Source organism: Schistocerca serialis, chromosome 11, assembly GCF_023864345.2.
Source record: "Schistocerca serialis cubense isolate TAMUIC-IGC-003099 chromosome 11, iqSchSeri2.2, whole genome shotgun sequence".
Taxonomy (NCBI): domain Eukaryota; kingdom Metazoa; phylum Arthropoda; class Insecta; order Orthoptera; family Acrididae; genus Schistocerca; species Schistocerca serialis.
Genome location: NC_064648.1, coordinates 177123683 through 177130861, shown reverse-complemented (window position 1 = coordinate 177130861; position 7179 = coordinate 177123683). Strand labels below are relative to the sequence as shown.

General features: G+C 39.1%; 1 protein-coding gene across 1 annotated transcript in view; it reads left to right on the top strand.

Moving 5' to 3' along the window:
* The first annotated feature begins 802 nt into the window (after positions 1-802).
* LOC126427257 (serine/threonine-protein phosphatase 6 regulatory ankyrin repeat subunit B-like) overlaps positions 803-7179 on the top strand; it is a 38799-nt gene continuing 32422 nt past the window's right edge. The window contains exons 1-2 of the mRNA XM_050089513.1: positions 803-838; positions 954-1045. The gene's annotated coding sequence lies outside the window, so the exon portion shown is untranslated. The remainder of the gene's footprint in view (positions 839-953; positions 1046-7179) is intronic.

Below are 7179 nucleotides of genomic sequence, written 5' to 3'. Positions count from 1 at the left end.
TGCGCATACGAGATGAAAGCTGAAAAATGTAACGAACAAGAAGCAGTGTCAGTATACAAACAAGCATTGGTTTCAGAGCTCCTGCTTCATTTAATATGGATACAAAATACCAAACGTGGAATAAAATGCATCACGATAGCATTCTTTTCAGATCGCGCCCTTCTCTTCTCGGATATTCGAAACATATCAACAAAAACAAGTTTTATTAACGAGACCAAATGTGTCGTATTACTAGAGCAAATACATATTCCAAAGCAGAAAAACGTTCGAAATTGCCTTCCTTACGGTATGTTGTTCGTGTAAGCACTGTAATTTTTAGTACTGAAATAGCTGTTGTGTACACACGAAGGAAATAACGAACAATAAGCAGCCGCAAAGAGTAGTCTCCTAATGTTTGCTCTGGCTTCACAACATACAGCGTAGCGCCACTTCCCTTCTTTTTTTTCCATGGATATTACATTCAGAAGTGTCTCTTGCTGTCCGCTTAGCGCGCTGCGGTAGCAGTGGGCGAACAAAAAACACGCTGCTGTCAGACTGTGCTATTATTGTCAGTTACCGGTGCACGTGTGGGGCGATCTGAAGTACGTAGCGCCATTTTTATTTCCTTTGCTCTCTCTCGTTATCATTTTATGAAAACTCTGCAACAGCGGGAGTTGTAAAGCTCGTTCGTTATCTGTTGTGAAATTAAATTATTGATAATCGCATTAAAACTTATTTACTTTCATCGTGTTTTTTTTCAGTTTTCAGTCATTCCTTAGTTGCTTCAAAATTCGGGGAGGTATGTTCCGTCTCGTAGACGGAGCGTAGCTCTACGTCACGTACTTTCATCATCCAAAGAGTGAGATTTAGTATTTTGAAAACTGTCGAAGTGCAGATTCTCTGTGATGGTATATGTGGTTGTTGTAATTACGTTGTGGGCGTGGAGTGTTAATTTTTCTTTTGTTAACCCACAGGTGAATCTAAAGCAGGAGCTGCTATTGGAAAGAATTTATAACGACGAATTGGGGAGTCTTCAGTTAACTGGTGCGAACTGCTGAAGATTAAGGTAAGGATTTTATTTTTAATTTATGGCATCTACGCGTTATTCAATTCGTAAAAGTACCAACATTAAAAAGCGAAAGCCCGAATATCGCAGTTATCATGCACGTGGCCTGCAAAATAAAGTAACTTGGAGCGCAATTTTAGAACAGTGGCCTGATTGTTCACACAGGTTATTAAATTTTTAAGTGTACGAGGTTTTCAGAGAAGCGATGAGCCATTGTCGAGGCTAGCAACTGCTCAACAATAATTTGTCGCTTTCCGTTACAATAATTTTTTTAAAAATCGTACTGTTTTCGGTAATTTCCAATAATGTTTGCCTATCCAAGCCGCGTGCTCCAAACGATAGATCTCGAACGTCCGATTCGAAATCGATCACGCGACCTTGGTTGTTAGCATGTTTATAGTGGCCACTACAGCAACGACAAAAGAAGCGCGTTACTAAAATACTTTTAATTACAAAGGAAGTCCTGTTTTGCATGGTAGCCACTATAGCTGTAGACAGTGGCGGCGCTAAGCGAAAACTGAACGTTGTCGACTAATCAGTTTTGTGAGGCCCCGTTCAGTTCCAGTCAGAAAGAAGATGTTAAATCAGATGAGCTGAAGAAAATGTTAAATCAGATGAGCTGAATTGTACACTAATAATAATTACACACAAATTTTGTTATTATAATATACAAAGATTATTGCAATGACAAAAATTACAGTAAACATACATAAACGAAACTTCTTGCTTTTGCCTCACTGAATTTTTTTTTTTAGTTAATACCAGCCGCTATTTCCGCTTCAATTGATAGTATTGGCATCGCAGATAGTCTTTTTTTGTATATCGTGCTTCTTAAGTATGTCTTAATCAGTTTTAACTTTGAGAAACTTCTCTTGGCAAAAGCTGTACTGCCCGGAATTGAGCATTATTCTGATTGTTATATCAAGATCCGGATATACTTCTTTCAAATTATTTTTTAATATGTACTAAATAAGTTGTTTTACGTCTTTGATTGAGTTCTGTAGGTTGGACTTTTAAAGTGCCTCATAAACTTCGAAAGGCTGTATGTCGCCATTTTCGCCTTTTCTAAGTATTGTAACTAAATCATTACAATGTTTGCGAAATTCGACCCTGAAAAACAATTTCAAATAATTCATATCGTAATTAAACCCAAATCGTTCAAAATATTTTTTTAAACTGGGACTCAGTTTCGTAACAACCTTTTTCTACAAATACTCGATCTTCTGCAACGCTTGTTTCAAACCCTGTTATACAGAATTCTTGAATCCAGTCACGAAATGAACGTAAAGTATCAATAGCGACTTCCAAGTTCACTTCGACCCATTGCCATACTTATATTGTTGACACGCAGTAAAATATCGTACCACCCGTGCATTGCAACAATAAACTAAAAAGTTAACATTTCCTTCAGGACTGCTTCACGGTCGCTAAGAGTTTCGGAATCATCAGTTCTAATTTTCGACTGCTTCACGGTCGCTAAGAGTTTCGGAATCATCAGTTCTAATTTTCAGGTCACTCACACTTTCGATGACATCATCAAATTGCAAAAATATCGCTTTTACAGCTCCGATTCTACTTTCCCATCGTGTCTCAGACACAGGTTTCAATTTCAATTTAGCTTTCATAAGATGCCAACGCTTGCTTGATTTTGTTAAAAGCACATGAACTTTATTGAGGAAGCCGAAAAACGTTTCAGCTGTTGTAGAAGTGTTAGCGGCATCTAGCAAAACCACATTCCAACAATTGCATCCGCACGGCGTGGACAAAGAGTATTCTTATTCTAACACGTTTATTTACGCCAACCGTATTGGCACCATTATCACACTCGTGTCCTCGACAGTTTTGGGCATCTAGCCCATTATTTTCTAGTACTTTTAAAATGGCATTTGTTACATACTCTCCCTTTGTTTCTGCGACGGCAATAAACCCAACGAAATGTTCCTCTATCTCTCCAGTTGAGGAATTAAAAAATCTTTATATTAATGACACTTGTTCGACAGGGTTCGAATAACGGGTACAATCGAGCATGAAGGCATAATCTTTTGCTTGTTTGATACTGTTTATAATTTCGTAGATAACAGATTTGGACATTAATGTAAGTAATTCATTTTGTATGTCGTGGCTCAAACAATGCTGACAAAGTTACTTTTCGTTAATGCGTTGCAAGTGCTCTTTTAGTGTTCATATTTGTATAAATATTTAAATAGGTCTATAAAATTTCTACTATTACCGGTATCGTTCATGTTAAGGAATTCTCGATGCGCTCTAAATGCCATATAGTGCGAAGCTAAGTATTTTATAAATCTATCAATCTTTCAAACAAGTTATACCAATACTTTCGTGATTCCCTAATCAGTCTCAAGTTTCCCTTATTTATTGTTTTGCCGTATTTGATTCCTTTACGGAATTCGATGAATTTGTAAACTTAGAGAAAGCTTTTGACAATCTCGACTGGTATATTCTCTTTCAAATTCTGAAGGTGGCAGGTGTAAAATACAGGGAGCAAAAGGCTTTTTACAGTTTGTACAGAAACCACTGGCCAAGACAATGCCCCTGCCTCTGTAATCCGTTCATCATAGGAATAAACCTGATAAGAACAAACCACAAACGCATGATTGGTCAGAAGCAGTAGCACACGTACACTGGTGTTACGCTGTTGGAAGTAGGTCCTACTGATGTATTACATATATTCTTAATAAGTTAGGTTTAGTTTTAAGATATTCAACATGTACACACCTTAACAGCCACCAATGTTTTTCTTAATCACGCTTTAGCTACGCAGTTTTTATTTCAATGCGCAGGCTGCTTTCTGTTTCGTACTGAAACACGGGCGTGGAACACGGTTACAAAGTGCCAAGAATGTAACACGGTTAAAAAGTGTCAAGAAATAGGCTGTCCTTAATGTTTTTCATAAATTTACGGGGATAATCGGCTTTGAAGTTTTCCCAGTGTTGTATATAGTATGAGCAGTAGATAAACGAACCAGCAGGGAATGTGCAGCGAAGCCGATAGCGTAATGGAATGTGACCCGTATGTGGTTGTTCGTGCTTTGGTTCAAATTTCCCAATTATAATTTCTTTTTCTCGTTCAATTTGAAACGCCTACATCTCGCAATTATAAAACTCATCATCATTTTTTGATGAATAATGTACGTCTTCTTGTTTCTAATTACATTTTGGACGCGAAATTCCTGTTTCCATTTCAAATACAAATTCTTAATTAACGATGTTTTATGAAAGACAGTTCATAAAAGTTGTTTAAATGTTCAAATGTGTGTGAAATCTTATGGGACTTAACTGCTAAGGTCATCAGTCCCTAAGCTTACACACAACTTAACCTAAATTATTATAAGGACAAACACACACACCCATGCCCGAACCTCCGCCGGGACCAACCGCACAGTCCACGACTGCAGCGCCTGACACCGCTCGGCTAATCCCGCGCGGCGACGAAATACCCTCAAACTTAAAGAAGAATATAATAATTTCAATCCCAAAGAAAGCAGGTGTGAAAATTACCGAACTATCAGTTTAATAAGCCACAGCTGCAAAATACTAATACGAATCTTTACAGACGACTGGAAAAACTGGCAGAACCCGACCTCGGGGAAGATCACGTTTGGATTCCGTAGAAATGTTGGAACACGTGAGGCAGTACTGACCCTACGACTTATGTTAGAAAATAGATTAAAGAACAGTAAACCTACATTTCTAGCATTTGTAGACTTAGAGAAAGCTTTTGACAATGTTGACTGAAGGTGGCAGGGGTAAAATACAGGGAGCGAAAGGCTATTTACGATTTGTACAGAAAGCAGATGTCAGTTATAAGAGTGGAGGGGCATGAAAGGGAAGCAGTGGTTGGGAAGGGAGTGAGACGGGGTTGTAGCCTCTCCCCGATGCTATTCAATTTGAGTATTGAGCAAGCAGTAAAGGACACCAAAGAAAAATTCGGAGTAGGAATTAAATTCCATGAAGAAGAAATAAAAACTTTGAGGTTCGCCGATGACATTCTAATTCTGTCAGAGACAGCAAAGGACTTGAAAAAGCAGCTGAACGGAATGGACAGTGTCTTGAGGATATAAGTCGAATATCAACAAAAGCATAACGAGGATAATGGAATGTAGTCGAGTTAGGTCGGGTGATGCTGAGGGAATTAGATTAGGAAATGAGGCACTTAAAGTAGTAAATGAGTTTTGCTATTTGGGGAGCAAAATAACTGAGGATGGTCGAAGTAGAGTGGACATAAAGTTGTTTAAATTAAGAAAACAGAACAATTTAATTTTTAAGGCAAAAATGAACAAACAAATCCTTTTTATTAGGACTTTGCCCATCATTTTATACCAGAGGTAGATAATTATCGTAGAAACATGAAAAACAATCATTTCTACAGTATCGAGCACATTATGCAAATGATGCATTTTTACATTTGCTACAGTACCACTACAATATGAACCCAACAGAACTGATCAGGAGAAAAACTGCGGGATTTGGTCCGAGAAGTAACAAGACTGTTTAGCTGCCGGACGTACTGCAACTAACACACGCAGCTTTTTCACGCGTCACTGCCGAACGCTGGCGGGATATAGATCGGCTCTTCATAAAAGACGAGAAAATGCTGCGCCTGGTTGGCTTCGTGGATTTTTTTGTCGATAGGTTCGTTATCAACGTAGCAGGTGACGTTTCCAGAGCTAAAACGTATATCTCGGATTCGGATGAGGAAGGAACTGAGATATTACCAGACGACTGAGTGTACATAATAACTTCAGTGGCTTCAATATTTAACTATACGGTGAAATCCTTCAATACTCTCTTACATTACAAACAGCATATGCAGAAAAATTACCCTGTGCTCAAGTCAGGAATTTTCATCGTTCTTGTTTTTAATTACAATGGTACGTTAGCTAAAAACGGCTACCTGTTGCGGTTTTCGTCAAGTCGTCTAAGGAGCGTATTGTGGGAGATCTGCAGTGTATTATTTCATTCTGCTTAAAAATTAAACGACATTCGAACCTGTATTGCTCCTCTGCTCGTCTCTTTTTACGTGTGAACTCTCTGAACTGCAACTGACACGTCACTGCAGGTTAGTTGCACCAGCTGACCGGCCGGTGCTGTCCCAGTTAAATGCGCCGGTAAAGCTGTTGCCCCGTATTACACCCCCCCCCCCCCCCCGCCCCTTTCGTTGTGCACTTTATGCACAGTACAAAACGTACCCTTAGTATCGTATTTGACAGTACTCGGGACAGCTTGTCTGCAGACCCAAGTGTAACGGAAATCCAATGAAGTTCCAGCAAACGCGGAAGAATACATAGTGTAACGTTTGCATCAGGTTTATTCTTATGATGAACGGATTATAGTACCTTTTTCCACAGAGCATTGTTGCCTTTGCTTGTTGTTGGTTCGAAGTGTCAATTCGCAAAAACTGTGCGCGCTTTGAATGTGGTATAGATAAAAGTAAGCGTATTTTCCTTTTAACATGCATCTTTCTTTAATACGGCGATCAGCTTCCTCTCTAAGTACATAATTTAATAATTACAAAATTCCTTTAGCCTGTGTGAAAGACTTTACAGGAAAACGGTCTCTTTCGCGTTCCACGCGTCACTGCCGTCTAATGCGCATGATCTGATTCGCGACAGGTATGTTGTTGTTGTAGTCTTCAGTCCTGAGACTGGTTTGGTGCAGCTCTCCATGCTACTCTATCCTGTGCAAGCTTCTTCATCTCCCAGTACCTACTGCAACCTACATCCTTCTGAATCTGCTTACTGTATTCATCTCTTGGTCTCCCTCTACGATTTTTACCCTCCACGCTGCCCTCCAATACTAAATTGGTGATCCCTTGATGCCTCAGAATCGATCCCTTCTTCTAGTCAAGTTGTGCCACTAACTTCTCTTCTCCCCAATCCTATTCAATACCTCCTCATCAGTTACGTGATCTACCCATCTAATCTTCAGCATTCTTCTGTAGCACCACATTTCGAAAGCTTCTATTCTCTTCTTGTCCAAACTATTTATCGTCCATGTTTCACTTCCATACATGGCTACACTCCATACAAATACTTTCAGAAACGACTTCCTGACACTTAAATCTATACTCGATGTTAACAAATTTCTCTTCTTCAGAAACGCTTTCCTTGCCAT